Source organism: Capsicum annuum, chromosome 11 (genome assembly GCF_002878395.1).
Source record: "Capsicum annuum cultivar UCD-10X-F1 chromosome 11, UCD10Xv1.1, whole genome shotgun sequence".
Classification (NCBI taxonomy): Eukaryota; Viridiplantae; Streptophyta; class Magnoliopsida; order Solanales; family Solanaceae; genus Capsicum; species Capsicum annuum.
Window position 1 is genome coordinate 13,020,145 of NC_061121.1, and position 8,838 is coordinate 13,028,982.

Here is an 8,838-nt window from a genome sequence, read left to right on the forward strand (position 1 = left end):
CTTTGTTTGGGATAATTTTCTTTTTAGTTTTGATGTGATTTCAGGAGCCTTCCTGGAGAACAGGGTAAAGAAATGAAAAGTCAAGCAACAAAGTGAAGAAGTTGAAAGTCAAGCAACAAGGTAAAAAGTTGAAAGTTAACAGATTGATGAAATAGCAAGTCAGGAGCCCGCCTGAAGAACAGAGTGATGAAATTGCAAGTCAGGAGCCCGCCTAAAGAACAGGGTGATGAAATTGCAAGTCAGGAGCCCGCCTGAAGAACAGAGTGATGAAATTGCAAGAAAGGAGCCCGCCTGAAGAACAGGGTGATGAAATGGCAAGTCAGGAGACCGCCCGAAGCACAGGGCGAATAAATGGAAAGTTAAGCAACAAGGTGAAGTAATTGAAGACCAAGAAACAAGTGATAAAATTTCAAATCAGGAGCCCGCTTGAAGAATAGGGTGATGAAACTCAAGTCAAGAATCCAACAGAAGCTGCGTAGATAGGATTTTGTAATTTCATTTATGTTTTTAACTTGTAATTTTCATTTTTGATGTAATAACAGAGCCGCGGACTGGAACCTCGATGGGACCTCATTCGACTCTCCAACTCGGCATAGTTCATCTCCTTCCAATCCTTTGAGATAACTGTCACTCGATTCCCTCATAACTTGGGTAGGTAAAATGTCCTAAGTCAAGACCGGGTTTCCCTCCTTCCTCGTGATCCGTGCTTTTGAATAAAGGTCAGGACAAAATTCTATCTCGTTATCTACTGCTTTGTATGAAAACACCATGTGTTTACATCCAAAGGGGGCATGATGTAGACACGTAATTTTGTCCTTTTTCAAAAATATTTTAATTATTTTTATTTTATTTTTATTTTTTTTATTTTTTATTTTTTATTTTTTATTTTTATTTTATTCACCTTACCATACTTTTGTTTAATTGATAATTTCTCCCCAAATAAAGAATTGAAAATAATTAAATACATAGCATCTTTGTCACCTCACTATGCCACCTTAACACCTCACTTTTCATTTTTCATTGGATACATGCAAAAGGCACACGCCCTACTCATTTTTTCACACGCCACCCTCATCTTTCCACATGTCACACTAACTTTTCCACATGCCACACACTTATTCTCACAAGCCACCAATTATATGCTTCCACATAGGATAATAAATAAAGAAAAAAACAAATAAAAAATATAAAAGGAAAATTCTAAAAGGGGAAAATGGGAGGCTCATTCTTTCATCATCTTCTCCACAATAACAACAATCACCAAATCATCTTCCTCACAAGAAGAATTAAAAAACGAGGGAGATAAGAGAGAATCACGCGAGAGAGAAAAAAAATCGAGAGAGAAACAGTGTTGTGAACAGTGCCGTGAACAGTACCCGTGAACAGTGCTGTGAACTGTATGTGAACAGTCGTGAACAGTGTTGGTTTTCGGGTTCGATTGGATTTACGAAGCTTTAGTTTTGGGTCTCAAATTTTTCAATACGGAGTTGGAGTTCGTCATTGTTGAGGTCCTATTAGGAATTCTATAGTCTGGGCTTTCTTGATTTTATTATCAACGAAATTGATTCTTCAAAGGTCCATCTCTCAACTCTACTTTTTTATTATATCAAAGTTGGTTAATGTCGTGATTTTGTGGTGCAGTTTTGAATATTTTGAGTAAAATGTTAATTATTGTTGTGGATATGAATGATTGGTATGGTTAAATGTTTAAATCTTCATTGGGGTATGTATTGTTGGTTTCGAATTTTGAAAAGTGATTTGATAGTTGAACTGGTTTAATAATGTGGTTAAAAAATGGATTTGGGGGATGAAATTGAGAAATTGATAAAAAAAAGTTAAATTTAGATTAGCTTTGGTTTATTGTTGTTTTGTTTAATTCGTAACGAGCATGAATATTGTTGGAATGTGATAAAATTATGATATGCTGAAATGGATAGGCGAATGTTGGTTCGGGTAGGCAAAATTTAGGAATAAGTTTTCTTGTTGAATGTTTGAATTTGAAATTTGAGTTGAATGGTTTGGTTTTAGTTCTTGCATTTGGAAATGTATTCATTTAATCGGGGAATGCCCCGCGATTACTTGTATTTATTCGCCGGGGAATGCCCCGAAGTATTTTGTTTTTGGAGGACGTCCATGATGAAGGCCCGAGGCATCGGGTAGCATGGGAGCGTAGTATAAAATTAGTGTAGGGTAGAATAGTATTTACATTTTCACATTCTTTTTCTATTTTGGACTGTATAATTGGACTGAACATTATTTTTTTTTGGATTTGTTTGCTTGATTGATCGTTTTATTTATGTTTGGTATGGTTTATACATTCAAAGTGTTCAAATTAGCCGTTATACTCGACCAAGCAACTGTGGTCGAACCACGGGATCGAGGGGTGCCTAACACCTTCTCCTCGGTCAACAGAATTTCTTAGCCGGAATCTCTGTTCGCGGATCAGTTTTATAGAGTCAAAACCGTTTTTGAAAAAGGATATCCACGGGTGACTTGACACACCTGATTTATGCCAAGTTGTGACTCTGAGTTTAAATATAAATAATCCTTTTCGAAACAAAATTTTCATTTTTTGTCACTATAATAATGAAAACCCTTTCGAAACTTAAAAACCAATCTTTTTTGGAGTTAAAAAGGGGGTGTGACAACCCAGAATCAGGACGTCTCAATAAAATTAGTGGTCTAAAGGTAAATTTTAATCTGAGGTCTTTTATATTTATATATATATATATATATATATATATATATATATTTTGTTTTTTCATAATTATTGTTTTTGGTATAGTATTATATTTCATATAATAATACCATTATTTATAATAGTAAGGATTGATTCAAGTTAATATTATGTTAACCATGCGTTTTCAATAATTACTTTGGATGTTATTGTAAAGATATTATTTATTATGATAAAGCTTTGAGTAGTTTAATTCAAAGATTCAAAATATTTATGTTGAATGATGATAATTTTTTTACTATATTTAATATTATCGAAAAGAAAATAAAATTATAAAACTAATAACTCAAAATTTTTTTGAGGCCTTGCAATTTTAGAGGCCTAAACAAAAGGTTTTACTGGTTTCACCCTTGAGTAACCCTGCCTAGAATCATTAGAACAATTGTTAATGATGAAATTGTGGGCTAGAACCATATATTCACGAGATTTTGGAGAAAATCTATCTGTAGATGTAATATCATTTAGGATTGCTTTTAGGTTGTAAACTAACACTTTTCTCGCATGAATTTATTGTTCAAAAAGATAAATCATGGTGGTTGGGAATCTTAAGTACATAAAAATGAAACTTTTAGTATAATAACTGCTTAAAATGGAGGTAATTGGGGTAAAACTCCATGAATTTAGATAGTATGAGTATTGTGGGTCTAGTTAATGGCTAGCTAATTGACTCTAGGGTAATGCTCTAGAACATAAATAAACGGTAGAATTGGTGGATTAAATTTCTGAATCATTTATTTGAAGGGTGAATGATAAACTACTCTTATAATTGCTTGTGTTTTACATGTTGGGCGTTCTGATGCGTGGTGGAAAGGAAAAGGCATTCGTGGTTTAGCTTTCTGTTCCAGGATTTTCGATCGAGATAAACTATGATTTATTATAACTGAAATTAGTGACCGTATGCATAATAATAGAATTAATGGAAGAATCATGATTAGGCTTGTGATCATGGTGTTTGAATGGATAAAATATGAATAAACGTAAAAGGATCTAAACGTGCGATAATATGTTAAAGAGTAAGTCCTTTATGTGTAATATGTCTTGAATGCTTTCCATGATGAGATGAAATTAGAATAAGGTGATTGTGGGTAACGATGGAGGAATTGTATGGGCTTGTGACCCACGAACCTTAACTTTAACAACTTAAAAGAGTAAAATCAATGTTGTGCGAGTTTTTCCTGCAGTAATTTTGTTCTCTGAGTTGTTCATGAAAAATAAAAATGATGTCATAACATGAGGTTTTAAAGAAAGTCTTGGCTACGTGTTAGGGTGTGATCTACATAGAATGTCTAACTAAAGCTTATAATAGTACGCTGAATAACGCCGAATAGTCTAATAAACGGCTAATGAAGTGGTGTTTATGTATCTAGTGAGACTAAAATATAAGAACCATTATACTAGTAATTGAGTTCACCAATCGTTAATGTGAATAACGATGGTCGAATAAGTGAATGAACTTATAAGTGCTTAATTGAAGTTAAGACTTGGATTTAGTTGATTGTGTGCTTCTAATGGGATAATTTGTTAATTGGCATTCAGTCATACGTGTTATTGATGAGTATGATCATGTTAATGCGTGAATGAATAAGTTATTGAAATCAAAACCGTCAATTACAATAATCATATGATTTATCAAATTTCATTTTTCTAAAACATGAACAATATCAATCTCACACTAATTAATTACAATCATGGTAACAATTGCATAAACGAGCTTTTACTTCCAGACAGAAACTCATAAACTGCATATGGATTTCTTTCAGGAAAATTGTTAACACACTTTCTTTAGGGGTAACATAATAAAATTACCCTTTTATTTTATTGTTTCATAAGGGCTACATCTATCAAATATGAATAAATAAAAATTATACGAAGAGAATAATTTGAACAATGACATTAAAACCACCAATAACAATAACCATGTGATATATCACATTTCATTTTTCTAAAACATGAACAACATTAATCTCACATTAATTAATTAACAATCATGGTAACAATTGCATAAACGAGCTTTACTTCCACTCAGAAATTGACAAATTGAATCTGAATATTTTTCCTGGAACTTGTCAATACATTTTTGTTTACAACATGGTTGGTCACAACTTGTGCCACAGGTGCCCAAAGCAGTAACCAAGCATGGCCTTTTTGGTATTGTGTCTTTGTTTGCTACCACCATTGGACCTATATATATAAGAGAAATAAATGACAAATATTAAATAAGTATGATGTAAAAAAAGAAATGCAGAAGAAAATGAGCTTAGGCGTAATAGGATGCTCGTAAAATTTAAATGTGCCACTAAGATTTCGGTATAATTTTTTTTTTCTAGAGGGGGAGGGGAGTACTTGCGTCTTAACCCTTAATATATTAAGCGATTATCAAAATTGAATTTTTTTCCTGAGATGTTACATTAAAAACTAGATCGAGTCGAGAGAAACAATGTAAAGGATACATATAAGTATCTAATGCAGTAATAAGGAGCAAAATGACTATGAATTGAAAATTGACGATTAACTTATAGTATTTGGCTAAATATTTACCAAACACATAAATAAGTTATATATAAACTAAAGTACTTATAAGTCAAAAAGATCAAAAGAATTTCATATTCCGAGTGGGGAAGTTTATGATTTTGTCAAATTTGTAAAAAAGAAATTGTTAATTTCTGCTTATGCTTCTATTTCCAAGGAAAGTTACAATTTCTCTGTATTTCTTCGATTTTCATATTAAAATCCCGACTAATTTAAATTCTTATCGCTTAACATCCAATTAAGGAGAATCACTCCTATCAAAAATAAAAATAAAACATACACAGAAAAAATCTTATATATATTTTCTTTTTTGGCATGATTTGTTCCTATAAACTATTCAAAAAGTCAGGATAATTGTTTTTACCTTATAAAAACATAGAACCTATAAAGAAAACCACTTCTAAATCTTGTCATTATGATTTATAAGGAAAAATGATGAAGAAAAAAATAAATAAAAATGTTAATTACCTGCTCCAAAAATGAGAAATAGAAAAATTAAAAGAGTTGGTGAGATGATGGACATCTTTAATTCCTTTTGATGAGTATCAAATTTTTTTCAACTGGAAAACTCAAGCAAGTGCAAAGGCTATAGGAAGAAAGGGGATATGCTATATATATATTATAAGTTTTCAAAATTGAAGTCAAAAAGAAATTAATGATACTATAATCTCTCTCTAAATAAACTTTATCATATATTTAACTTTTCAAAATTGAAGTAAAAAAATAATTAATGACACTCTAATCTCTTTCTCTATGAACTTGACATTTTGCCTCTTAATAATGATAATGTGTGTGATGGTCTAATTTGCAATTTACAAACATAGAGTTGCAACTTTAATAATTATGGCTCTCAATATAAAAGTATAGGATAATTAAATTACAACCAATTCAAAAGAATGTTACTAAAAGTAAAAAAAAAAAAAAAAACAGAGATACAATGGAAAATTTGTTTCTAATTCTTTCTACAGCATTCTGATAACATGAGAACATAATGAGTATATTTGTTTTAAAAAAATTCTTTTGGGGATTAAAAGAAGTTTTTGGAAACATTTTCCAATGTTTTACTGTTGAGTGAAAAGTATTATGTTAAAAAAATATTTATAAAAGACCTATGATAATTGTAGTATTTCTTGGATTTTTCCATAACGTAAGCAGATCTGCAGCAATCATGATTCATTTCATTAATCAACGGCCGATGAACGTAACTCCCTTTGTCCACAACCTATATATCCCTCGGTGTGCAAAGCGTTTTTTCTATTATAAATTCTAGCCGTCATCCAATTAAAAAAAAAAGAAAATTAAAAAAATTTTGCTACGCACATAACGATTTTTATATACTAAGAACTAGGATTAAAAAGAAAAACCCAATGTGCTAATAAGCTAAGTAACACTCCTTATGCGTGAACACGATCTAATAAATATTTCCAATAATAATATTAACAAATTGGATCGTAGTCGATGAATATTTGATAATGTTGCTCAAATGGCAGTAGAAATAGTGATATAAAATTAAGGCGAACAAAATGAGCTACAACGGAATAATAGAACATTAACGAGTCCGTTCCTTTCAAGTGAAGATGTTGAGATATGTGACCAAATGCTTCCTCCATTATCAAATAATTATGTCATATATCATATTTATAAAAACATGAACATTATTCATCACAATCTTGATAACAATTACATAAATAAAATCCAGGAATTAATTAATTCACATAGTGCATATAGATTTTTAGACTTATATGTATCAAGGAAAAATTACAGAAACTAGCATCCTTAAGACTATAATTACAATAAATAGCAACATTTTTTTAAAATTACAACTTATAGCAAAAGTAGCAATATTTTACTCACTTCATAGTAATAGAAGAATATGTATTTTTCAGTTGCACATATATATTTATGAGTAATACATATATATTTGTATATGTATTTATATAGCAACATTTTACTTAAATACAAATATAATTTGTTATTTTTCGTAATTATGAAACTGTTGCTATAAAAGTTATAATTAAGGCTACAGAGTTGTTATTTCTGAAATTTTCCCATGTATCAACACATTTCTGTTGACAACAATCTCCACCACAGGTTCTCCCAGCACAGAGGCCCAAATTAGTCATGCACTTATATGTATAGTAGAGGAGCATGCCCGTGTCAATACGGGCTTAACATTAAGATATTTATTTGTTTTTTCAATCTTGATATATTTAAATAAAAAATTTTAATAAAAGGATTCCATATGTTTTCTAGGATTCATCCGGAATCTAGCATGAGTTCAACATATGTTATTAACTATTGTAATTTATAATATTTTCTATATAATTTTTAAATTAATATACGTTACTTTCCTTGTCCAAATTATTGTGGCATTGATAGTCAATTATATTTTAAAAATAATTTAAGTTTTTAATTATTGTGATTTATAATGCTTTTCTTCTATTCCAATTTCAGTGACACTAATATAATTTCAAGAGTCGACCAAATATTTTATATCTTTTAAATTTTTTAAGTTGTTAATTATTGTGATTTCTAGTATTTTTCATGTAATTTTTTTTAAATATATAACATATTAAATTGTTTTTAGATATTTTAAGTTGTTAACAATTGTAATTTATAATACTTTTTATATAATTTTTAAATAATATATGCTACTCTCCTTGTCCAGAATTGTGTCGACGACAACCAATTATATTTTTTAAATAATTTAAATTTTTTATCATTGTGATTTATAATATTTTTTCTATCTCAACTTATGTGGCACAATGCTTAAATGACCATAATAATTAATTAGGGGTGATAAAGTAAAATCACGACTGAAGCAGCTGAAGTAGAAATTAGTCAATTTTAAAAAAAAATTGTTAATTATTGTTATTTACAGTACTTTTTATTTCATTTTCAAATAATATATGTTGCTTTATATCTTTTTTTGTCTCGTCCCAATTTATGTGGCACTAATATAATTTTGATAGTCAATCAAATATTTTATGTTGACATATCATTTTGTTATTCTTATTTTTCTAAAACATAAATGACTTATAATAAGGAGTGATATAGTAAAATTATCGTTCGAAAGACGAAAATTTAATTTAAAATATTAAGAGTTAATTTCGTATTTTATGTCTATTTTACTTTTCATTAAATATTATTTATTTTCTTAATACCTAGATGACTCATAATAATTAATTAAGAGCGATTGATTATATTATTATTATAAAAATTAATATAATTTTATTATATCCAATAGTAATAATCGATAATTCACCGGAATAGTATATTAATTAAATATAGAATGCTATATTTGCATATGCAAAATATGATATTATGAAACATTATTGGATAGTGCATCATATTTATCTTTCACAATAATAAAATTTTACTATATATTTTTTCTTTATTTCTTTTTAACTTGATACATATTGACCCAACACAAATTCTAAGAAAATATTCATTAGAAATTTATTTTATTAAATTAAGTTTATTAATTTTGTACTTTAAAAATTTAAAGTTAAGTTTAAATATTAGTATTTCTATATAAGAAAAAAATAATTTTAAAATTTAAATTTACTAAA

At 29.0% G+C, this 8,838-nt stretch overlaps 1 long non-coding RNA gene across 1 annotated transcript; it reads right to left on the minus strand.

Moving 5' to 3' along the window:
* Nucleotides 1-4,599: 4,599 nt before the first annotated feature.
* LOC124888638 lies at nt 4,600-5,845 on the minus strand. The gene is made up of 2 exons (XR_007047183.1): nt 5,735-5,845; nt 4,600-4,918 (listed from the first exon to the last, which is right to left on the minus strand). It is a non-coding gene; the product is annotated as an uncharacterized LOC124888638 (long non-coding RNA).
* Between the last annotated feature and the right edge of the window lie 2,993 nt (nt 5,846-8,838).